This window comes from Oncorhynchus tshawytscha, linkage group LG12 (assembly GCF_018296145.1).
Source record: "Oncorhynchus tshawytscha isolate Ot180627B linkage group LG12, Otsh_v2.0, whole genome shotgun sequence".
Lineage (NCBI taxonomy): Eukaryota > Metazoa > Chordata > Actinopteri > Salmoniformes > Salmonidae > Oncorhynchus > Oncorhynchus tshawytscha.
In genome coordinates, this window is record NC_056440.1 from 18,220,504 (window position 1) to 18,247,776 (window position 27,273).

Genomic DNA, 27,273 nt, shown 5'->3' on the forward strand with positions numbered 1-27,273 from the left:
TTTGCCACATGGGCCTGCCATCATTCACTTTCAAATCCCAAATCAAATCAAATCAAATTTTATTTGTCACATACACATGGTTAGCAGATGTTAATGCGAGTGTAGCGAAATGCTTGTGCTTCTAGTTCCGACAATGCAGTAATAACGAACAAGTAATCTAACTAACAATTCCAAAAAAACTACTGTCTTATACACAGTGTAAGGGGATAAAGAATATGTACATAAGGATATATGAATGAGTGATGGTAGAGCAGCATAGGCAAGATACAGTAGATGATATCGAGTACAGTATATACATATGAGATGAGTATGTAAACCAAGTGGCATAGTTAAAGTGGCTAGTGATACATGTATTACATAAGGATGCAGTCGATGATATAGAGTACAGTATCAACGTATGCATATGAGATGAATAATGTAGGGTAAGTAACATTATATAAGGTAGCATTGTTTAAAGTGGCTAGTGATATATTTACATCATTTCCCATCAATTCCCATGATTAAAGTGGCTGGAGTAGAGTCAGTGTCATTGACAGTGTGTTGGCAGTAGCCACTCAATGTTAGTGGTGGCTGTTTAACAGTCTGATGGCCTTGAGATAGAAGCTGTTTTTCAGTCTCTCGGTCCCAGCTTTGATGCACCTGTACTGACCTCGCCTTCTGGATGACAGCGGGGTGAACAGGCAGTGGCTCGGGTGGTTGATGTCCTTGATGATCTTTATGGCCTTCCTGTAGCATCGGGTGGTGTAGGTGTCCTGGAGGGCAGGTAGTTTGCCCCCGGTGATGCGTTGTGCAGACCTCACTACCCTCTGGAGAGCCTTACGGTTGAGGGCGGTGCAGTTGCCATACCAGGCGGTGATACAGCCCGCCAGGATGCTCTCGATTGTGCATCTGTAGAAGTTTGTGAGTGCTTTTGGTGACAAGCCGAATTTCTTCAGCCTCCTGAGGTTGAAGAGGCGCTGCTGCGCCTTCCTCACAATGCTGTCTGTGTGAGTGGACCAATTCAGTTTGTCTGTGATGTGTATGCCGAGGAACTTAAAACTTGCTACCCTCTCCACTACTGTTCCATCGATGTGGATGGGGGGTGTTCCCTCTGCTGTTTCCTGAAGTCCACAATCATCTCCTTAGTTTTGTTGACGTTGAGTGTGAGGTTATTTTCCTGACACCACACTCCGAGGGCCCTCACCTCCTCCCTGTAGGCCGTCTCGTCGTTGTTGGTAATCAAGCCTACCACTGTTGTGTCGTCCGCAAACTTGATGATTGAGTTGGAGGCGTGCATGGCCACGCAGTCGTGGGTGAACAGGGAGTACAGGAGAGGGCTCAGAACGCACCCTTGTGGGGCCCCAGTGTTGAGGATCAGCGGGGAGGAGATGTTGTTGCCTACCCTCACCACCTGGGGGCGGCCCGTCAGGAAGTCCAGTACCCAGTTGCACAGGGCGGGGTCGAGACCCAGGGTCTCGAGCTTGATGACGAGCTTGGAGGGTACTATGGTGTTGAATGCCGAGCTGTAGTCGATGAACAGCATTCTCACATAGGTATTCCTCTTGTCCAGATGGGTTAGGGCAGTGTGCAGTGTGGTTGAGATTGCATCATCTGTGGACCTATTTGGGCGGTAAGCAAATTGGAGTGGGTCAAGGGTGTCAGGTAGGGTGGAGGTGATATGGTCCTTGACTAGTCTCTCAAAGCACTTCATGATGACGGATGTGAGTGCTACGGGGCGGTAGTCGTTTAGCTCAGTTACCTTAGCTTTCTTGGGAACAGGAACAATGGTGGCCCTCTTGAAGCATGTGGGAACAGCAGACTGGTATAGGGATTGATTGAATATGTCCGTAAAAACACCGGCCAGCTGGTCTGCGCATGCTCTGAGGGCGCGGCTGGGGATGCCGTCTGGGCCTGCAGCCTTGCGAGAGTTAACACGTTTAAATGTCTTACTCACTTCGGCTGCAGTGAAGGAGAGGCCGCATGTTTCCGTTGCAGGCCGTGTCAGTGGCACTGTATTGTCCTCAAAGCGGGCAAAAAAGTTATTTAGTCTGCCTGGGAGCAAGACATCCTGGTCCGTGACTGGGCTGGGTTTCTTCCTGTAGTCCGTGATTGACCTTTAAACTGGACTGTGTGTTTACAGGCAGTAGCAACAGTGTGACATTAGATTAGAACGCATTCGCCAAAAGCCACTAAATACACCTGAATGGATTTCTGCTAACATGTAAATACCACTGGAGTCCTCTTACATTTGGGAACATTACAGTCCTATTGATCAAACAACCATGAAATGGTAGGCTCTCTCTCCCTCCATATGCACATTAACAACAACAAGATCAACAACTAATGTTAGCCAGGACGAGATAAGCTAAAATCTAACGAGGGAACATTCAGTGAACCTTTCAATCTTTAACTAGTTGGCTGTAAAAATTGCACGAAACGATGGGGAATAGTAGCTTGCTCATCCTGCATGCTTGAGCTGCAAAATCTGGACCCCTACAAATCAGCCGGGCTAGACAATCTGGACCCTTTCTTTCTAAAATTATCTGCCGAAATTGTTGCCACCCCTATTACTAGCCTGTTCAACCTCTCTTTCGTGTCGTCTGAGATTCCCAAAGATTGGAAAGCAGCTGCGGTCATCCCCCTCTTCAAAGGGGGGGACACTCTTGACCCAAACTGCTACAGACCTATATCTATCCTACCATGCCTTTCTAAGGTCTTCGAAAGCCAAGTCAACAAACAGATTACCGACCATTTCGAATCTCACCATACCTTCTCTGCTATGCAATCTGGTTTCAGAGCTGGTCATGGGTGCACCTCAGCCACGCTCAAGGTCCTAAATGATATCTTAACCGCCATCGATAAGAAACATTACTGTGCAGCCGTATTCATTGATCTGGCCAAGGCTTTCGACTCTGTCAATCACCACATCCTCATCGGCAGACTCGACAGCCTTGGTTTCTCAAATGATTGCCTCGCCTGGTTCACCAACTACTTCTCTGATAGAGTTCAGTGTGTCAAATCGGAGGGTCTGCTGTCCGGACCTCTGGCAGTCTCTATGGGGGTGCCACAGGGTTCAATTCTTGGACCGACTCTCTTCTCTGTATACATCAATGAGGTCGCTCTTGCTGCTGGTGAGTCTCTGATCCACCTCTACGCAGACGACACCATTCTGTATACTTCCGGCCCTTCTTTGGACACTGTGTTAACAACCCTCCAGGCAAGCTTCAATGCCATACAACTCTCCTTCCGTGGCCTCCAATTGCTCTTAAATACAAGTAAAACTAAATGCATGCTCTTCAACCGATCGCTACCTGCACCTACCCGCCTGTCCAACATCACTACACTGGACGGCTCTGACTTAGAATACGTGGACAACTACAAATACTTAGGTGTCTGGTTAGACTCTAAACTCTCCTTCCAGACCCATATCAAACATCTCCAATCCAAAGTTAAATCTAGAATTGGCTTCCTATTTCACAACAAAGCATCCTTCACTCATGCTGCCAAACATACCCTTGTAAAACTGACCATCCTACCAATCCTCAACTTTGGCGATGTCATTTACAAAATAGCCTCCAATACCCTACTCAACAAATTGGATGCAGTCTATCACAGTGCAATCCGTTTTGTCACCAAAGCCCCATATACTACCCACCATTGTGACCTGTACGCTCTCGTTGGCTGGCCCTCGCTTCATACTCGCCGCCAAACCCACTGGCTCCATGTCATCTACAAGACCCTGCTAGGTAAAGTCCCCCCTTATCTCAGCTCGCTGGTCACCATAGCATCTCCCACCTGTAGCACACGCTCCAGCAGGTATATCTCTAGTCACCCCCAAAACCAATTCTTTCTTTGGCCGCCTCTCCTTCCAGTTCTCTGCTGCCAATGACTGGAACGAACTACAAAAATCTCTGAAACTGGAAACACTTATCTCCCTCACTAGCTTTAAGCACCAACTGTCAGAGCAGCTCACAGATTACTGCACCTGTACATAGCCCACCTATAATTTAGCCCAAACAACTACCTCTTTCCCTACTTTATTTTATTTATTTATTTATTTTTGCTCCTTTGCACCCCATTATTTTTATTTCTACTTTGCACATTCTTCCATTGCAAATCTACCATTCCAGTGTTTTACTTGCTATATTGTATTTACTTTGCCACCATGGCCTTTTTTTGCCTTTACCTCCCTTAACTCACCTCATTTGCTCACATCGTATATAGACTTGTTTATACAGTATTATTGACTGTATGTTTGTTTTACTCCATGTGTAACTCTGTGTCGTTGTATGTGTCGAACTGCTTTGCTTTATCTTGGCCAGGTCGCAATTGTAAATGAGAACTTGTTCTCAACTTGCCTACCTGGTTAAATAAAGGTGAAATAAAAATAAATAAATAAATGCTTGTCCCAACCCATGTTTTGACAACAGAATGGGAACATGCCTGCCCGCCCGCCCATTCGATCGATGTCAAACACATTTGATTGACAACTAAGAGATATGCTAATTGTGGATAACAGTCGTTCATGTTCAGCATAGCTAGCAAGCAAAGTGATTCACATTCCTTGCTATCTAAACAAACGATACCTTGTATCTCTATCTGTAGCCACCAAAACATGATTTGATTGGAGTCGGTCACTCACCCCCTCTTCTAATGACATGACATCCTCCCAGATGCTAGCTAGCTAGATAATATTAGGCTGTGTTTTTAGCTTGCTAAATAAATAGATAGCTACATAAATAGATAGCCCAGGGGTGTCAAACTTAATCACCGGACAGACAATATTGAAAAAACAACGGATTTGCGAGCCAGATATAGCCTATTTGTTTTTACAAAAAAACTCTGATGCAAACTGGCTTTTGTTTTATTAGAAGAAAATGTCCCTTTTATAATTTCCATTTATAGGATGATGGATATAGCATTTTAACATATTAAAACAAAAGAGAGAAATAGTATTTGTCCAGCCTTTGTTGCTATGCTTGCAGATGTTCACAATATTCTGTGACCCTAATCAAAATGTATTTAACAACTCAAAATAACAAAAATATGGCTATAGATTTGTTACATTTTAACTTGAAATATGTTTAAAAAAAATGTGCACAGCTTGGATCACCTGTGTGGGTGAATGCAACATTTCTGTATGGTGCACTCAAAATGTATGGTAGTTGAGTAGTCAGCCTAAGATACTACTCAAATGTTGCTGTAATAGCCCTTCATGTTTCTCCTTTGCATGGTGTTTTGTTGCAGGTTTAGTTTTTGGTTATTCATTGTCAAGCTTCAAAAACCTCTTAAGGATCGGACCCTTTTTTTCAATATTCACCTAAAATGACATTAACTGCCTGTAGCTCAGGACCTGAAACAAGGATATGCATATTCTTGATACCATTTGAAAGGAAACACTTTGAAGTTTGTTTAAATGTCAAATTAATATAGGAGAATATAACACATTAGATCTAGTAAAATATGATCCCCAACCCCCCAAAAAATCTGATTTTTTATTTTTTTGTGCCATCTTTGAAATGCAAGAGAAAGGCCATAATGTATTATAATGTACAAACCTGCCTCAGTTCCACCAGCTCTGTCAGGAGGAATGGGCCAAAATTCACCCAACTTATTGTGGGAAGCTTGTGGAAGGCTACCTGAAACATTTGACCCAAATTAAACAATTTATACGGCAATGCTACCAAACACTAATTGAGTGTATGTAAACTTCTGACCCATTGGGAATGTGATGAAAGAAATAAAAGCTGAAATAAATAATTCTCTCTACTATTATTCTGACATTTCACATTCTTAAAATAAAGTGGTGATCCCAACTGACCTAATACAGGGAATTTTTATGTCAGGAATTGTGAAATAATGAGTTTAAATGTATTTGGCTAAGGTGTATGTAAACTTCTGACTTCAACTGTACATGACAAATTACAGAACATTAATAGACAACAAAAAATAAAATAACAGTTATATGTAGGAAAGACGCCAAGAGACAAAACTAGTATTTACACACTTCATATACAGGACAATTTAATAAAATCTTTAGAAAGAGGAGAGGCACTGTGGTGTTGGTGTGTGAATGGCCTTGTGCAAGTTGACATTGAGTGACCATGACTTATGATACCCACGTGAATGATGTCTAGGATCCAAGCATTTACACTGCACAGTAATTGGTTTGATATGTTTTTTTATTGTTGACATTTCTGTCTTCCATGGCAGCGTGTGAGAGAGCTAGAGAACAGTCTAGAAAAGATGACCATCAAAATCACAGAGGCTGAGAGGATCCAAAAAACCTACCTGCGAGTCTGCGACCACCTACATCGGGTCTGTAACACTATTACATTCACAAACATCAGCCTTTCTTTGTGGACATTGAATTAAATTAAATTGTTAACATTGAATTCAAGACTCCTTTGGGAGATATACTCCAGTCAGTGTAATCCCCATCAACAGACCAGTATGACTAGGTAGGACTGGCAAAGTGGCTCAAATGGCATCCTATTCCCTATACAGTGCACTTCTCTTGACAAAAGCCTTATGGGCCATGGTCAAAAGTAGTGCACTACAGAGCCATCTATTTAGATAGTTGGGCCAATGCGGCTTTTGAATTATGACGCATTTACATGACACTTCAACGTTCTATGGCAGCCATGTTAGCGCCCCATTAACATTACATAGGGAATATTTATGGCAATATCACATTTATAACACTAATTGAGTGTATGTAAACTTCTGACCCACTGGGAATGTGATGAAAGAAATAAAAGCTGAAATAAATCATTATCTCTACTATTATTCTGACATTTCACATTCTTAAAATAAAAGTGGTGATCCTAACTGACCTAAGACAGGGAATTTTTAGGATTAAAGGTCGGGAATTATGAAAAACTAAGTTGAAATGTTTTTGGCTAAGGTGTATGTAAACTTCCGACTTCAACTGTATGTTTATGTCCTGGGATTTTTTTTTGTTACTTACAACCTCATGCTAATCACATTAGCCTACGTTAGCTCAACAGTCCCGCAGGGGGGACACCGAAGCCAGGCTGCAACATTTTAGTGGACTAGCATGGCCGCGGCTTGTGTCTGTACACTTTCCCCTCCGCTGCACGCTGTCAACGGGACACACAAAAGCAGCACAATTTAAGTTGTAATCAGGCTGTAATTTCGTAAAGAAAATGACTCAACTGTTGACTAATTTATACTCGCTTGTGTGTTCTATTCAGCCCTGTGGGCCTTGTGTTTGACACGTTTGACACTTGTGCGCTAGCCTATTAGCCACATTATGAATGACTTGTGATCATTGCCCTTGTTAGTTTCATTGTATTGACATTCCCAGACTTAGTAAGTTGTCGTTTTTTGTTCAAATGTCATTGAATCTAAAACAGTGCGTCCCGAATGGGTGGAGGCAGCAAATAACGTACTAGTTTAGAGAATGCCAAGAGTGTAAAAAGCTGTCATCAAGGAAAAGGGTGGCTACTTTGAAGAATCTAATATCTAAAATATATTTGGATTTGTTTTACACTTTTTTGGTTACTACATGATTCCATATGTGTTATTTTATAGTTTTGATGTCTTCACTATTATACTACAATGTAGGAAATAGTACAAAATAAATAAAAATCCTGGAATGAGTAGGTGTGTCCAAGCATTTGACTGGTACTGTATATTATGATTGTCTGTTTGTTTCATATCTGCAAAGTAGTTAAAATGCTGCAAGTTCCACTTTAATGATTTGGTAGGGTCAAAAGTCAGGGAGATTAGAGTAAAGTCTAACAAAATACTAATTTGTTTTTTTGCCATCCTCTGCATACCTTAACAATTAATAAAATGCATCATCTGGGACATAATGCTTGGATCCTAGACATCATTCACGTGGGTATCATAAGTCATGGTCACTCAATGTCAACTTGCACAAGGCCAAAATAATCAGTAAAAATTAGCTGGAGTGAGGTAGTGTGATACTGCACTTCTCTCATTAACCATTGGGTGGTGGCATTGTGCATAACATTCTGAAGTGTTGAGTGTGTATGACAGAGAGTGATATGGAAGGTGATTGAATATGAAAGGCAGAGGAAGTTATGGAAGAATCTAATTATGAGATGAACTAGCTGGGGAGGTGAAAGAGGAGAGGGAGCAAGAGGGATGGACCTGTGGGGAACAGAGAGAAAAAGAGGGAGGGGAGAGAGGTAGAGGGATGGGGGGGTCATCTTGCCTAATGGCTTGGTTTGACATTCAATTTGTTTTTAAGGCTACAAATGTACAGAATGAAGGATTTCCCCCTCAGGAATATACACACTGACCCTTGATTACAAAGCCAGATACTTAGGGGAAATTGGTTCTGAGACACATGAATTGTCATGTGGCTGAGGAAAGGGTATGAATATACAGTAATATAATATGGTTGTGTAACTGGTCATGCAAGGACCAGATCAATGTGCGACGTACAGGCTGAAACGGGCTGAGGCAGGTGACAGAGACTAGGGAGCTGCTGTGTCTAGAACTGGAACCATCAAACTAAGGTTGCGTCCTTAATGGCACCATATTCTCTATATAGTGCACTACTGTTGACCAGAGCCCTATGGACCATATTCAAAAGTAGTGCACTCTATAGTGAATAGAGTGCCAATTGGTATGTTTCTTAACGGATATACACAACATATACAAAAGTATGTGGACATCCCTTCGAATTGGTTTCGGCTATTTCAACCACACCCGTTGCTGACAGGTGTAGAAAATCAAGCACACAGCCATGCAATCTCTTTAGACAAACATTGGCAGTAGAATGGCCTTACTGAAGAGCTCATTGACTTTCAACGTGGCACCGTCATAGGATGCCACCTTTCCAACAAGTCAGTTTGTCAAATTACTGGGGCTGTTTTTCATGGTTCAGGATACACCCCTTAGTTCCAGTGAAAGGAAACCTTAATGCTACAGAATACAATGACATTCTATACAATTCTGTGCTTCCAACTTTGGCAACAGTTTGGGGAAGGCCCTTTCCTGTTTCAGCATGAGAATGATGAAACGAGGTCCATACAGAAATGATTTTTTTTGTTATCGGTGTGGAAGAACTTAACTGGGCTGCACAGAGCCCTCACCTCAACCCCATCGAATAACTTTGAGATGAATTGGAACTCGACTGTGAGCAAGGCCTAATAGCCCAACACCAGTTCCCGACCTCACTAATGCTCGTGGCTGAATTGAAGGAAGTCCCCGCAACAATGTTCCAACATCTAGTGGAAAGCCTTCCCAGAAGAGTGGAGGCTGTTATAGCAGCAAAGGGGGGACCAACTCCATATTAATGCCCATGATTTGGAATGAGGTGTTTGACGAGCAGGTGTCCACATACTTTTGGGCCTTTGGAATAAATAAACCACACTAGATCATAAAGAATATAAAGCCCATGCAGAGCCACCTGGTAGAGAAAGCTGAAAATAAAAATTGAGTGATAGCTAGCAATATGGCTAAAACCCTAAGGGCAGTATTGATTTAATCTGTTTTAGTGGCCCGTCTTGCTCCCATTTTCAATCCTCAGCACAGAACTCTCCTTCTCCCCCATCCTTTTCCGTTCCTCACCCCTCCATCTCACCCTCCTCCTCCAGATCCCAGCTTCCAAAATCATCAATTTTGAAGGGGGAAAAAAATCAGGTCCCTCAGGCAGCGAGGCAGGTAAGTGGGGCACCGCGCAGCGGCAGACAGCTCCAGTCCGAAAGCCCCTCCGGCTCACATGCGATACATGCAGCACACATGACCAATTAGCATGTGGTGACGATGGTGGCACGTTGCTCAGTCAGTCAGGCCACACAACCAAATCAATGAGCCAAGCGTGTGCCGTAAACATTCTATTTCATATATACTCTTAGATAAAAATGTTGTCAAAAAGGGTTATTTGCAGAGGGATAGGGTTCTACCAAGAACTGTTTTCATCTGACCCTTTTGGGGAGGTTCTTAGAAAGACTAAGGTTATTTGGAAGGCAAAGGGTTCTACGTAGAACCGTTTTCATCCTACAGATGTAGGATCTTAATTTGAGTCAGTTTGCTACAGCAGGAAAATAATCCTGCAGCAGCAGGAAATGTGAATGATTATGTGGATTATAATAAATGTACATTTTTGTAGGGGTTGATACATTTTTCGTAAGGGAAAATCAAGTCTGACATTTTAAAGTGGAGATTACATTCTTCAGAAGCCTTTTTAAACTTCAGAAACACTACAATTTTTAAAATTTCCTACATTGCAGGAATGTTTTCCTGCCACAGGGTGATCAAATTAAGATACTATCTGTAAGAGACATTTTTGGAAGAAAGAATTCTTGAAAGGCAAGAAGGGTACATAGAACCCCTCTGAATCTGAATAAGATTTTTGATTGTATTTTTTCCCTTTTTAAATAGTGCCTGGGCATTAGTGTTTACCTCCGTGTTTAAACTTTAATATCAGCAGTTTGAGGTAGGTGTGAGTGTTTTAAACTGTACCTACAGTATATGGGAATGTTTAATCCCCAAATATTCCTATATAGGTACAGGTTAAAACACTCACACCTACCATTTTACATACAGTACTGACATAATTGATATCTTTGCCATGATTTCTGTCTTTAAAAAAATAGTATTCTCTGTGACTTTATTGTATGATGCAGTGTATTGCATGGCTCACAGCAAATTGGCCAGTTATACCTACAGTAGTATCTTGACTTTGCAAGAAATGCCCCCGACTAAAGTAATCTTCTTGTTATCATCTCCTACATGATCAATTTATCAACATTCATGTAGCCTGCTGTATCGTCTTGCTCGCTTTCCCACTCTCTCCCTCCTAGTCATGTCAGGAGAAAGACCTTGACATGTTTCAAAGACAAGGCTCATTAATTCCCATATGTAATGAATGTTGATCTGTGCGTTTCTTCTTCAAAACGCTTGTCTGAAAGATGAGATGAACACTGGAGACCTGACTCAGTGTACAGCATTAGAGATTCACCACACCACGCATGGCCAGATTCTCTCACTTCTCTTAACTAATACCGTGGACATATCACACATAAAGTTGCCAAAACGTGTCAGATACTGTATGAATCACGCAGTGTGCGTCTCAAATTTGTTGTAGTGTACTTCTTTTGAGCAGAGCTCTTTGGGCCCTTATTTGCTGTAGTGTACTTCTTTTGAGCAGAGCTCTTTGGGCCCTTATTTGCTCTAGTGTACTTCTTTTGAGCAGAGCTCTTTGGGCCCTTATTTTCTGTAGTGTATTTCTTTTGAGCAGAGCTCTTTGGGCCCTTATTTGTTGTAGTGTACTTCTTTTGAGCAGAGCTCTTTGGGCCCTTATTTTCTGTAGTGTACTTCTTTTGAGCAGAGCTCTTTGGGCCCTTATTTGCTCTAGTGTACTTCTTTTGAGCAGAGCTCTTTGGGCCCTTATTTTCTGTAGTGCTCTTTGGGCCCTTATTTGTTGTTGTTTTCTTTTGAGCAGAGCTCTTTGGGCCCTTATTTGCTGTAGTGTTTCTTTTGAGCAGAGCTCTTTGGGCCCTTATTTTGTAGTGTACTTCTTTTGAGCAGAGCTCTTTGGGCCCTTATTTGTAGTGTACTTCTTTTGAGCAGAGCTCTTTGGGCCCTTATTTTCTGTAGTGTACTTCTTTTGAGCAGAGCCCTGTAGTGTACTTCTTTTGAGCAGAGCTCTTTGGGCCCTTATTTTCTGTAGTGTACTTCTTTTGAGCAGAGCTCTTTGGGCCCTTATTTTCTGTAGTGTACTTCTTTTGAGCAGAGCTCTTTGGGCATTTATTTGCTGTAGTGTATTTCTTTTGAGCAGAGCTCTTTGGGGCCTGGTCAAAAGTTGTGCACTACATAGAAAATAGGGTGCCATTTGGGACGCAGGCCGCAGTAAAACGTAAGTCCTCAGGGTCGTCTTTCTCAGCTATGTAACAGTCTTCTCCCTACTCAAGTTGGTAACCAGTGAGCAAAATTGTGTTCAAAAGACATATTTTAGACGTTGACATCAGGAGCATTTTAGGTGCTGAATGAGGTAAAAATACACTGCTCAAAAAAATAAAGGGAACACTAAAATAACACATCCTAGATCTGAATGAATGAAATATTCTTATTAAATACTTTTTTCTTTAAATAGTTGAATGTGCTGACAACAAAATCACACAAAAATTATCAATGGAAATCAAATTTATCAACCCATGGAGGTCTGGATTTGGAGTGACACTCAAAATTAAAGTGGAAAAGCACACTACAGGTTGATCTAACTTTGATGTAATGTCCTTAAAACAAATCCAAATGAGGCTCAGTAGTGTGTGTGGCCTCCACGTGCCTGTATGACCTCCCTACAACGCCTGGGCATGCTCCTGATGAGGTGGCGGATGGTCTCCTGAGGGATCTCCTCCCAGACCTGGACTAAAGCATCCGCCAACTCCTGGACAGTCTGTGGTGCAACGTGGCGTTGGTGGATGGAGCGAGACATGATGTCCCAGATGTGCTCAATTGGATTCAGGTCTGGGGAACGGGCGGACCAGTCCATAGCATCAATGCCTTCCTCTTGCAGGAACTGCTGACACACTCCAGCCACATGAGGTCTAGCATTGTCTTGCATTAGGAGGAACCCAGGGCCACACCATGACTGACCCACCGCCAAACCGGTCATGCTGGAGGATGTTGCAGGCAGCAGAACGTTCTCTACGGCGTCTCCAGACTCTGTCACGTCTGTCACATGTGCTCAGTGTGAACCTGCTTTCTTCTGTGAAGAGCACAGGGCGCCAGTGGCGAATTAGCCAATCTTGGTGTTCTCTGGCAAATGCCAAACGTCCTGCACGGTGTTGGGCTGTAAGCACAACCCCCACCTGTGGACGTCGGGCCCTCATACCACCCTCATGGAGTCTTTTTTCTGACCGTTTGAGCAGACACATGCACATTTGTGGCCTGCTGGAGGTCATTTTGCAGGGCTCTGGCAGTGCTCCTCCTGCTCCTCCTTGCACAAAGGCGGAGGTAGCGGTCCTGCTGCTGGGTTGTTGCCCTCCTACGGCCTCCTCCACGTCTCCTGATGTACTGGCCTGTCTCCTGGTAGTGCCTCCATGCTCTGGACACTACTCTGACAGACACAGCAAACCTTCTTGCCACAGCTCACATTGATGTCCCATCCTGGATGAGCTGCACTACCTGAGCCACTTGTGTGGGTTGTAGACTCCGTCTCATGCTACCACTAGAGTGAAAGAACCGCCAGCATTCAAAAGTGACCAAAACATCAGCCAGGAAAGTGTAGGAACTGAGAAGTGGTCTGTGGTCACCACCTGCAGAACCACTCCTTTATTGGGGGTGTCTTGCTAATTGCCTATAATTTCCACCTGTTGTCTATTCCATTTGCACAACAGCATGTGACATGTATTGTCAATCAGTGTTGCTTCCTAAGTGGACAGTTTGATTTCACAGAAGTGTGATTGACTTGGAGTTACATTGTGGTGTTCCCTTTATTTTTTTGAGCAGTGTACATATTTTCCAGATGTTTGGAAAATACATTTTCGACGTCTAAATAATGCATTTTCCGGGGATCGAAAATACGTATTTCCCGGACGTTGAATCAGGAGCATTTTAGTTGCTTGAATGAAAGGTGAAAATATGTATTTTCTGTATGTCAAAAACACATTTATTGTGAGCTTCAAGAGGTATATTATTCCATGAAAACCTATGCTATTTATCTTTAAAAAGAAGGCAGATGTTACAATGTTGTTGTAACCATGAGAAATGAAACACAATGGGAAGTATACCTTGTGACATTTTCTTTATTCCTGACAAAAAAACGTGCAATCGGGTAATAGAGTAGACTATTTAAATTTTTGTCTAATTTCAAAATTATTTATTTCACCTTTATTTAACCAGGTAGGCTAGTTGAGAACAAGTTCTCATTTACAATACAACAATTAATTCAAGAATGATTGACAATAAATAATTGTAATCAAATTAAAACGTTGATGTATAATAATGAGTTCATGACCTGAATGCATCTCTATAGGCGTTAACAAAATATCCATACAAATATGATTAGGTCTCTCATAGACTAGGCCTTGTAGAAAGAGGGTGAATCAAGTTAGGTCTGCCAAATGAATCGAGCATTGGACACAATCTAGCATACATAAATCCAGCCATAGAGTATAGCCTATCATCATCAAAATATTTTTTTGTTTGTTTATAACATGCACAATTAGAAGCATCAATCTACAGTTAAAGACAGAAGTTGACATACACCTTAGCCAAATACATTTAAACTCAGTTTCACAATTCCTGACATTTAATCAAAGTAAAAATTCCCTGTCTTAAATCAGTTAGGATCACCACTTTATTTTAAAAATGTGAAATGTCAGAATAATAGTAGAGTGATTTATTTAAGCTTTTATTTATTTCATCACATTCCCAATGAGTCAGAAGTTTACACTCAATTAGTATTTGGTAGCATTGCCTTTAAAACAAACGTTTCAGGTAGCCTTCCACAAGCTTCCCACAATAAGTTGGGTGAATTTTGGCCCATTTCTCCTGACAGAGCTGGTGGAACTGAGGCAGGTTTGTAGGCCTACTTGCTCACACACACTTTTTCAGTTCTGACCACAAAATGTTCTATAGGATTGAGGTCAGGGCTTTGTGATGGCCACTCCAATACCTTGACTTTGCTGTGCTTAAGCCATTTTGCCACAACTTTGGAAGTATGCTTGGGGTCATTGTCCATTTGGAAGACCCATTTGCAACCAAGCTTTAACTTCCTGACTGATGTCTTGAGATGTTGCTTCAATATATCCACATAATTTTCCTCCCTCATGATGCCATTTATTTTGTGAAGGGCACCAGTCCCTCCTGCAGCAAAGCACCCCCACAACATGATGCTCCCACCCCCATGCTTCACGGTTGGGATGGTGTTCTTCAGCTTGCAAGCCTCCCCCTTTTTCCTCAAAACATAACGATGGTCATTATGGCCAAACAGTTCTATTTTTGTTTCATCAGACCAGAGGACATTTCTCCAAAAAGTACGATCTTTGTCCCATGTGCAGTTGCAAACCGTAGTCTGGCGTTTTTAATGGCGTTTTTGGAGCAGTGGCTTCTACCTTGCTGAGCGGCCTTTCAGGTTATGTTGATATAGGACTTGTTTTACTGTGGATATAGATACTTTGTACCTGTTTCCTCCAGCATCTTCACAAGGTCCTTTGCTGTTGTTCTGGGATTGATTTGCAATTTTCGCACCAAAGAACGTTCATCTCTAGGAAACAGAAGGCGTCTCCTTTCTGAGCAGTAGGATGGCTGCATGGTCCCATTGTGTTTATACTTGCGTACTGTTGTTTGTACCGATGAACGTGGTACCTTCAGGTGTTTGGAAATTGCTACCATGGATGAACCAGATTTGTGGAGGTCTTGGCGGATATCTTATGATTTTCCCATTATGTCATGCAGAGACACTGTTTGAAGGTAGGCCTTGAAATATGTCCACAGGTACACTGCCAATTGACTCAAATGATGTCAGAAGCTTCTAAAGCCATGACATCATTTTCTGGAATTTTCCAAGCTGTTTAAAGGCACAGTCAACTTAGTGTATGTAAACGTCTGACCTACTGGAATTGTGATACAGTGAAATAATCTGTCTGTAAACAATTGTTGGAAAAATGACTTGTGTCATGCATAAAGTAGATGTCCTAACCGACTTTCCAAAACTATATTTTGTTAACAAGAAATTTGTGGAGTGGTTGAGAATTTTGTTCTAATGACTTCAATCTAAGTGTATGTAAACTTCCGACTTCATCTGCATAGCTTGACTAAATTCCAGCCCCGTAACTTTGCTCAGGACAAGACACTGTTTTGATTGTCTCGTCTGGCTGACAGAAAAAGCCCCCATCTTGGAGATAGTCGATCACATCATTGTGGAGCTGCTGATCTGCACGAAGTGTGTACGTTCCGCTGTCGATGTACTTTGCTGGACATGCTGGCTGTTCTCGGCGCTGCATCATCACTTCAAACGCATTCTGTCTTTGGTGTTATCGTTTGGCCTACTACTACTGGTAGTACCGCTAACATTGAAGTTATGTTAGCACACCTCGATTTCATCAATCATTTTGACTTCAATTTAGTTGTCCAAAATACTATCAGCTTGCACTGCATCTTTGCTAATGAATGCCCTGATATCTGGCTAGTCAATTGTTTCAATTACATTGTTGTTTTGTCTATTAATCACCTTCCAATTGATCTGTAAATTATGCATTAACCATGGATTTAACCAACTGTTTGTTTATAATGAGGTGCGTCCCACGTTGAACCTGGACACATAAATAGTATGAATTTGCGCTGGCTTCAGCCATGACTGCATGAGAGAGAAATGAAACATCTGCACGTCGCCTGTAGGTGCTAGCGTGTGTCTCACTGTCCAGTCCGAGGCTCAAACATGATCTGAGCTCGTGATCGGAGGCTGTTTGGTCTCTTGCGCATCAACTTGGGAAAGACGTCCAGAAGACATCGCCATCAGTAGATGCTTTGTGGGAAAGTCTTCGGTGCGATTTGGTAGCCTGACGACTCACACTAAATTCTTCCGCTGCTCTGTCATTCCCTACATACTTTAGTCTGAAACTACGATCATTGAAGTTGTTTGTGGTGACTAGGGGCAGTGTACAAACCAAAGTCATCAGTGATTGGATCGTCTAACTAATCAGAGTATCAAAGCCGATGACAAATGTTCAAGCCGCCTCTTAAACCATGTGTGTGCTGGCTCTGGCCAACCCATCGGTTTCTGGACCAATCAGGCGGCGCCGAATGCGGGTGAAGGGTCGAGGAGGTACTCCGATCCAGACTCATTGTGGCGTAGCATTTCGCCAAAGTTAGGAGTCTGGGTAGCCAGGCAAGCGATTTGGAGGAGTATACAGTAGGACTATGTGTGTGCATCTCTATCTATGGGTAATGATAATGACATCCACCTGGATCAGGGCCCAAGTCCCCAGACAGCTAGGGGACAGTACAGTAATTAAGCCTTATTGACGAGGAGAGGAACCCGCTGACAGCAGGTTAGAGTGAGTTGCAGCCGAGCATGACACCCTGACAGTGACACACACACACAAATCAAATTAAATCTAATTCTGCCGGAATAGAACAGGTGTAGACCTTTTGTGAAATGCTAACTTACAAGCCCTTAACCAACAAAGCAGTTCAAGAAATATATTTAAAAAAATATTTGCTAAATAAACTAAAGTAAAAAATTATCACAATAAGATTACATAACAATAACGAGGCTATATACAGGGGGTACCGGTACCGATTCAATGTGGGTGGGGTACAGGTTAGTCGTGGTCATTTTGTACATGTAGGTAGGGGTAAAGTAACTATGCATAGATAATAAACAGTAAGTAGCAGCAGTGTAGAAACAAAGTGGCGGGGAATCCATGTAAATTGTCCAGCATTCTCACATAGGTGTTCCTATTGATCAGGTGGGAAAGGGCAGTGTGGAGTGCGATTGAGATTGCGTCATCTGTGGATCTGTTGGGGCGGTATGCGAATTGGAGTGTGTCTAGGGTTTCCGGGATGATGGTGTTGATGTGAGCCATGACCAGCCTTTCAAAGCTCTTCATGGCTATTGATGTGAGTGCTACGGGGTGGTAATTATTTAGGCAGGTTACCTTTGCATTCTTGGGAACAGGGACTATGATAGTCTGCTTGAAACATGTAGGTATTACAGACTCGGTCAGGGAGAGATTGACAATGTTAGTGAAGACACTTGCCAGTTGGTCCGCGCATGCTCTGAGTACACATCCTGGTAATCCACCTGGCCCCACGGCCTTGTGAATGTTTACCTGTTTAAAGGTGTTGCTCACATCGGCTATGGATCCTATGACGGTGCCACATAGAAAGTCACTGAGCTCTTCGGTAAGGCCATTCTACTGCCAATGTTTGTCTGTGGAGATTTCATGGCGGTGTGCTTGATTTGATACACCTGCCAGCAACGGGTGTGGCTGAAATAGCTAAATCCACTAATTTGAAGGGGTTGTCCACATACACTATATATACACAAAAGTACTGTATTTGAAAACGAAAGTATTACAGTTTGTTATGGATATTGGATAGTGTAAAGACAGCCATGTAGGAAAAACTATTTTCACTCCACTTCGATACATAGTTAATTTCATTGCAGGTCAGGAGAGCATTTTCTCCAACCCTTTTCCTAACCTCAGTCTGCTAACCTGCTCCATTAATTATCCTAACCTGCTGTGTAAATTCTCCTAAACTGCTATGAAGTCACTTCGGTATCAAGGTGGCTTGAAAAGACTGTTTTCCAACAGCAATGTGGCGCTTCTCTTTTACAGTTGCTTTACATTTGAATATAGAGCCGTTGCAGAAAGTGTAGAAGTCTGTTGTTGTTTTGAGTCAGGAGACAGTGGGGAAGAGGGAATCTATGATAATGAAGAGGATTTACATAATAATGGGGACTAGGGACTGACAGTTCACCCGGGTGCACAGCTTGGTTGATTGACAGGTGGAATATTAGACATTTGGCAGAGAGGGTCCACTTCTGCTTAATCATTCTTTCACTCGTGTGGTTTTGAGTGAAGCTGTAGAGATCAAACAATCAAACTATGTTTTGATACCAAAACAACTGCTGCTTTGTTATTTTTTGAAATCCCAGATTGCCCAGATAATCTATATTGCATAATGGAAAAAAAATGTGGGCAAGGTTTATATATTATTTTATGAATTATGTCTGTTGTTAATTGAGTAATTCATGCGTTGGGTTAATTCTTATGTAAATTGGCAAAGTTTGAGTTTTGGTTGACCTATATTAGATTTTATTTTCGATCTTGTTGGTTATTCAAACATGAAAAACAATTACAAATTTAAGTTATGGAGTCCGCTTAAGTTTTTATTTTCTATGTAAGGGCAGTTTTATGTTTAGAAGCTACTCGTAATGATTCTTAGTGACATCCAGGGAGGAAATGACAAGGACACCTTTCAAGAAAGTTACTGTGCTTTAGAATTACTGAAAAATGTCAGGGACTTTAGGACAGCAACCTCTTTCAGCTGCCATTATGTTTTCATTTGACAGACAAAAAAAGGACACATTTTCATTTGATTTTTATTTTCAAAATCCACAAGTTAAACGTACACAGTTTCACATAAATGTTCACATTTTGGACAGACCATCTGACTTTGTAGCTGTGTTAATTAACTAGTGATGACCAAAAGGGTCGCTTATCCATTTTGAGACAGCGTTTTGCACACCATAGAAAGAAATACGTATATTCAGAGATTCATTCTGAAATTAAGTGTTCAAATTTAGAATTAATTCCCTCACACTTTTTTTGTATTTTTTTTAACCTTTATTTAACTAGACAATTCAGTTAAGAACAAATTCTTATTTTCAATGACGGCCTAGGAACAGTAGGTTAACTGCCTGTTCAGGGGCAAAACGACAGATTTGTACCTTGTCAGCTCGGGGATTTGAACTTTCAACCTTCCGGTTACTAGTCCAACGCTCTAACCACTGGGCTACCATGCTACCCCAATTACCTAAATTACCTAAATATGACTGCCAGATTTTATTTTATAAGTTATGGAGCTAAAGCTTTCCTGTGTTTACGCTGAGCTTGTACAGTACAATTGGAATTCTATGGCAGCTATGCTATTTTGTCAGGTGATGATGGGTCCAACTATAATTAGACCCAGTAATTAGACCCAGCCGGGCTGGATCTGAAATGGCAACCTATTCCCTAGTGCACCACGTACTAAGGTCCCTGGCCAACAGCAGTACACTAGGGAATAGGTTTCCATTTTGGACCCCAGACTTGGCAGAGGCCTCCTGATGTCAGTGGGGGAGCTGGTCTGATTGGTCCAGTAATAGGGAGTGATGATAGAGAGGACCTACAGGTAAGAATAGCACCTACTCAGGGTGCTCCCTGAATGGCACCCTAGTTGCTATATAGTACACTGCTTCTGGTCAAAACTAGTGAAAATATGATGGGAATAGGGTGCCAATTGGGAGGCAACCTGAGTCCTGTTGTGCAGCTATTCCTGCCTGCTGCTGTTAGCTCAGTGGGAGGGTAGGATGTTAGTGTGCCTGTGATGTGCGTCAGGCAACAGTGAAGCTTCTAAAAACAGCTCTTGCTCGATGCACGTGAAGACTCACAACCACACTACCAAGGTACCAAGCTTCACACCCCAACCCGCCCTGTACAAACTGTGAGCAATGTGCTTACTACAGCACAACAGACCAGCTAATTATGCTGGAACACCTAGGCTAGCACGTCTAATATGTGTGTTAAATTCAGAGAAAAAGGTCCACATGGAATTAGCATGTGATTAATCTCAGCAACCCAGTACCAAATCACACATATTTCATGAGAGACTAGTATGTAACAGAACAGGTTTTAAAATACACTATACAATGCATTCGGAAAGTATTCAGACCCCTTCCCTATATTTTTGTTACAGCCTTATTCTAAACTTGATAAAATATTTTATCAAGTTCATTATTAAGTCGACACACAATCGACACACAATTAATCATTAATCGACACACAATATCCCATGACAAAGCGAAAAGTTTTATTTTTGAAAATGTATTACACAAACAAAATACCTTATTTACACACAATACCCCATAATGACAAAGCGCAAACAGGCTTTTAGAAATGTACCTTATTTACATAAGTATTCAGACTCTTTGCTATGAGACTCGAAATTGGGCTCAGATGCATCATGTTTTCATTGGTCACCCTTGTGATGTTTACCACTTAATTGGAGTCCACCTGTGGTAAAATCAATTGATTGGACATGATTTTGAAAGGCACACACCTGTCTATATAAGGTCCCACAGCTGACAGTGTATGTCAGAGCAAAAACCAGGCCATCAGGTCGAAAGAATTGTACGTAGAGTGCCAAGACAGGATTGTGTTGATGCACAGATCTGGGGAAGGCTACCAAAAAATGTCTGGAGCATTGAAGGTCCCCAAGAACACAGCGGCCTCCATCATTCTTAAATGGAAGAAGTTTGGAACCACCAAGACTCTTCCTAGAGCTGGCCGCCCGGCCAAACTGAGCAATCGGGGAGAAGGGCATTGGTCAGGGAGGTGACCATGAAACCGATGGTCACTGACAGAGCTCCAGAGTTTCTCTGTGGAGATGGGAGAACCTTCCAGAAGAACAACTATCTCTGCAGCACTCCACTAATCATACCTTTATGGTGGAGTGACCAGATGAAGCCACTCCTCAGTAAAAGGCACATGACAGCCCGCTTGGAATTTGCCAAAAGGCACATAAAGGACTCTCAGACCATGAGAAACAAGATTGAACTCTTTGGCCTGAATGCCAAGTGTCACATCTGGAGGAAACCTGGCACCATCCCTACGATGTAGCATGGTGGAGCATGGTGGTGGCAGCATCATGCTGTGGAGATGTTTTTCAACGGCAGGGACTGGGAGACTACTCAGGATTGAGGGAAAGATGAACAGAGCAAAGTACAGAGAGATCCTTGATGAAAACCTGCTCCAGAGCGCTCAGGAATTCAGACCTGGGTGCGAAGGTTCACCTTCCAACAAGAAAATTACCCTTAGCACACAGCCAAGACAACGCAGAGGTGGCTTCGGGACAAGTCTCTGAATGTAGTGGCCCAGCCAGAGCCCGGACCCGATCGAACATCTCTGGAGAGACTTGAAAACAGCTGTGCAGCGACGCTCCCCATCCAACCTGACAGAGCTTGAGAGGATCTGCAGAGAAGAATGGGAAGAAACTCCCCAAATACAGGTATGCCAAGCTTGTAGCGTCATACACATGAAGATTTGAGTCGGTAATCTCTGCCAAAAGGTGCGTCAACAAAAGTACTGAGTAAAGGGTCTGAATACTTATGTAACTGTAATAATTCATTATTGTTTTTTTATATGAAATAAAAACTGTTTTTGCTTTCTCATTATGGGCTATTGTGTGGAAACTTTTATACATTTTAGAATAAAGCTGTAACGTTAAAGTCATGGGGTCTGAATACCTTTTGAATGCACTGTATATACACACCAAAGTATGTGGACAACCCTTTCAAATTAGTGGATTCGGCTATTTCAGCCACACCCGTTGCTGACAGGTGTATAAAACCGAGCACACCACCATGGAATCTCCGTAGACAAACATTGGCAGTAGAATGTCATTGAAGAGCTCAGTGACTTTCAACGTGTCACCTTCATAGGATGCCACATTTCCAACAAGTCAATTCAGCAAATTTCTGCCCTGCTGGAGCTTCCCCAGTCAACTATAAGTGCTGTTATTGTGAAGTGGAATCTTCTAGGAGCAATGTGTCAGCCGCGAAGTGGTAGGCCACACAAGGTCGCAGAACGGGACTGGCGAGTGCTGAAGTGCGTAATGAGTAAAAATCATCTTTCCTCGGTTGCAAACAGTCACTACAGAGTTCCAATCTGCCACTGGAAGCAACGTCAGCACAAGAACCGTTTGTCAGGAGCTTCATTAAATGGGTTTCCATGGCCAAGCAGTCACACACAAGCCTAAGAAACAAGCGTCGGCTGGAGAGGTGTAAAGCTAGCCACAATTGGACTTTGGAGCAGTGGAAACGTTTTCTCTAGTGATGAATCACGCTTCACCATCTGGCAGTCCAACGGATGAATCTGGATTTGGTGGATGTCAGGAGAATGCTATCTGCCACAATGCATAGCGCCAACTGTAAAGTTTGGTGGAGGAGGAATAATAGTCTGGTCCTCTTTTTCATGGTTAGGGCTTGTCGTGGAAATTTCCTGTATTTACCAAATCATGAGAGCAAACCACATACAAGTCAGAGTTATCATAAAGTCCATCTTTAATTATATGAGCTCCATCACAACCCTGTGACTCTCAGATCAATTCAGTGTCTATGAATGAATTCTCTGAGAGTCCCTTACACATTGCAACTGAGATCCTTTATAGCAAAGACACACATAGCCAGACAGCATTGGCCATAATTTATCGTTCAGCTTTGTCTCCTAAACTATGTTCTTTTCTCAAACTCAGAACCATAAAACAAATCCTCATATCAACAGGCATATCACACATCCACCCTATCTTGACAAGATCACAGAGACACATTGACTGGCACACAGACATTGTGGAGCCAAGAGATACACGCTTGACCTCTCCCCTCTCTCCGGCCCAAGTAACTTAGTCCTGACAGAGAACAGATAACTACAAACCCGGCCACAGTATTATACAAAAATAAACATTCTGATGAGAAGTAACTTACAAACATATGAATATAAAATATCTTACCTATGTTACCAACTAATTCTGATTATTCCCCAACAGGCTAAGCCCCTTAGTTCCAGTGAATGGAAATCTTAACGCTACAGCATACAATGACATACTAGACGATTCTGTGCTTTCAACTTTGTGGCAATCGTTTGGGGAAGGCCCTTTCCTGTTTCAGCATGACAATGCCCCTGTGCACAAAACGAGGTCCATACAGAGATGGTTTATCAAGATTGGTGTGGAAGAACTTGACTGGCCTTCCCAGAGCGCTTACTTCAACTCCATCGAACACCTTTAAGATGATTTGGAACTGACTGTGAGCCAGGCCTAATCGCTCAACATCAGTGCCAAACCGCACTAATGCTTGTGGCTAAATGGAAGCAAGTCCCAGCAGCAATGTTCCAACATCTAGTTGAAAGCCTTCCCAGAATAGTGGAGGCTGTTATAGCAGCAAAGGGGGTGACCAACTCCATACTAATGCCCATGATTTTGGAATGAGCCATTTGACCAGCAGGTGTCCACATACACTACATGACCAAAAGTATCTCCCAGCTTCAAATCAAATCAAATTTTATTTGTCACATACACATGGTTAGCAGATGTTAATGCGAGTGTAGTGAAATGCTTGTGCTTCTAGTTCCGACAATGCAGTAATAACGAACAAGTAATCTAACTAACAATTCCAAAAAAACTACTGTCTTATACACAGTGTAAGGGGATAAAGAATATGTACATAAGGATATATGAATGAGTGATGGTACAGAGCAGCATAGGCAAGATACAGTAGATGATATCGAGTACAGTATATACATATGAGATAAGTATGTAAACCAAGTGGCATAGTTAAAGTGGCTAGTGATACATGTATTACATAAGGATGCAGTCGATGATATAGAGTACAGTATCAACGTATGCATATGAGATGAATAATGTAGGGTAAGTAACATTATATAAGGTAGCATTGTTTAAAGTGGCTAGTGATATATTTACATCATTTCCCATCAATTCCCATGATTAAAGTGGCTGGAGTAGAGTCAGTGTCATTGACAGTGTGTTGGCAGTAGCCACTCAATGTTAGTGGTGGCTGTTTAACAGTCTGATGGCCTTGAGATAGAAGCTGTTTTTCAGTCTCTCGGTCCCAGCTTTGATGCACCTGTACTGACCTCGCCTTCTGGATGACAGCGGGGTGAACAGGCAGTGGCTCGGGTGGTTGATGTCCTTGATGATCTTTATGGCCTTCCTGTAGCATCGGGTGGTGTAGGTGTCCTGGAGGGCAGGTAGTTTGCCCCCGGTGATGCGTTGTGCAGACCTCACTACCCTCTGGAGAGCCTTACGGTTGAGGGCGGTGCAGTTGCCATACCAGGCGGTGATACAGCCCGCCAGGATGCTCTCGATTGTGCATCTGTAGAAGTTTGTGAGTGCTTTTGGTGACAAGCCGAATTTCTTCAGCCTCCTGAAGTTGAAGAGGCTCTGCTGCGCCTTCCTCACGATGCTGTCTGTGTGAGTGGACCAATTCAGTTTGTCTGTGATGTGTATGCCGAGGAACTTAAAACTTGCTACCCTCTCCACTACTGTTCCATCGATGTGGATGGGGGTGTTCCCTCTGCTGTTTCCTGAAGTCCACAATCATCTCCTTAGTTTTGTTGACGTTGAGTGTGAGGTTATTTTCCTGACACCACACTCCGAGGGCCCTCACCTCCTCCCTGTAGGCCGTCTCGTCGTTGTTGGTAATCAAGCCTACCACTGTTGTGTCGTCCGCAAACTTGATGATTGAGTTGGAGGCGTGCATGGCCACGCAGTCGTGGGTGAACAGGGAGTACAGGAGAGGGCTCAGAACGCACCCTTGTGGGGCCCCAGTGTTGAGGATCAGCGGGGAGGAGATGTTGTTGCCTACCCTCACCACCTGGGGGGCGGCCCGTCAGGAAGTCCAGTACCCAGTTGCACAGGGCGGGGTCGAGACCCAGGGTCTCAAGCTTGATGACGAGCTTGGAGGGTACTATGGTGTTGAATGCCGAGCTGTAGTCGATGAACAGCATTCTCACATAGGTATTCCTCTTGTCCAGATGGGTTAGGGCAGTGTGCAGTGTGGTTGAGATTGCATCATCTGTGGACCTATTTGGGCGGTAAGAAAATTGGAGTGGGTCAAGGGTGTCAGGTAGGGTGGAGGTGATATGGTCCTTGACTAGTCTCTCAAAGCACTTCATGATGACGGATGTGAGTGCTACGGGGCGGTAGTCGTTTAGCTCAGTTACCTTAGCTTTCTTGGGAACAGGAACAATGGTGGCCCTCTTGAAGCATGTGGGAACAGCAGACTGGTATAGGGATTGATTGAATATGTCCGTAAACACACCGGCCAGCTGGTCTGCGCATGCTCTGAGGGCGCGGCTGGGGATGCCGTCTGGGCCTGCAGCCTTGCGAGGGTTAACACGTTTAAATGTCTTACTCACTTCGGCTGCAGTGAAGGAGAGACCGCATGTTTCCGTTGCAGGCCGTGTCAGTGGCACTGTATTGTCCTCAAAGCGGGCAAAAAGTTATTTAGTCTGGCTGGGAGCAAGACATCCTGGTCCGTGACTGGGCTGGGTTTCTTCCTGTAGTCCGTGATTGACTGTCGACCCTGCCACATGCCTCTTGTGTCTGAGCCGTTGAATTGAGATTCTACTTTGTCTCTGTACTGGCGCTTAGCTTGTTTGATAGCCTTGCGGAGGGAATAGCTGCACTGTTTGTATTCAGTCATGTTACCAGACACCTTGCCCTGATTAAAAGCAGTGGTTCGTGCCTTCAGTTTCACACGAATGCTGCCATCAATCCACGGTTTCTGGTTAGGGAATGTTTTAATCGTTGCTATGGGAACGACATCTTCAACGCACGTTCTAATGAACTCGCACACCGAATCAGCGTATTCGTCAATGTTGTTGTCTGACGCAATACGAAACATCTCCCAGTCCACGTGATGGAAGCAGTCTTGGAGTGTGGAGTCAGCTTGGTCGGACCAGCGTTGGACAGACCTCAGCGTGGGAGCTTCTTGTTTTAGTTTCTGTCTGTAGGCAGGGATCAACAAAATGGAGTCGTGGTCAGCTTTTCAGAAAGGGGGGCGGGGCAGGGCCTTATATGCGTCGCGGAAGTTAGAGTAACAATGATCCAGGGTCTTTCCACCCCTGCTTGGGTGATTAATGGTTTAGGAAGATTGGTTTGACAAATATGTTTGTGTGTGACTCTGTTCTGGTTAGAGGGATGCTGCCCTGTGATGGCGCATGTCCCAGTGGTGCGCTCAAGGTGCTTAATAATGGGGAGAGGATATGATATACCCACTGGTCCATATAGTCAACACATGACTGAACACTCATGCTCATATCGATAAGTATGGTACATATTCTCGACCATCTGCGCTGTACACCAGGAGGGATGCTCTTCTGCCTCATTGTACCCTGCAGTCGTTCACAGGGGTAGCCTAGTGGTTGGACTAGTAACCGGAAGGTTGCAAGTTCAAACCCCCGAGCTGACAAATCTCGGGGGTACAAATCTGTCGTTCTGCCCCTGAACAGGCAGTTAACCCACTGTTCCTAGGCCGTCATTGAAAATAAGAATTTGTTCTTAACTGACTTGCCTGGTTAAATAAAGGTAAACATCTCTACATGGATGCGTCTGAAGTTGCACACTGTTCCTTACACAGTGCACTTCATGGGCTCTGGTCAAAAGTAGTGTTCTATATAAGGTACAGGGTGGCATTTGGGACGTAGTCCATGACATTTAGAAACCTCAACATAAGTGGCTAGTTGTTTCTACATTCATTGCCATGCGTTTTGATGGAGTTCAAAAAGTCGTACTGTGCTTCTCCTGTTCTTCTCCTCCTCCTTCCTTCTTTCTCACCTTCTCATACTGATTTGCAGTGTGTCCTTCCACACATCGCTGACAATCTCTTTTCCACCTCCTACATACTTTCCATGTCTCCACACTTCCCTGTCACTCAAGGTTTTTGTGTTGTGGAGAAAAATAAAATGGTAGCCTGTGTCATTCCTGCCTACTCATATGCTGTAATTGAAAAATTGAGAATGTGTAATAATCATCATGTAATCACAACTGCGTCTCAGT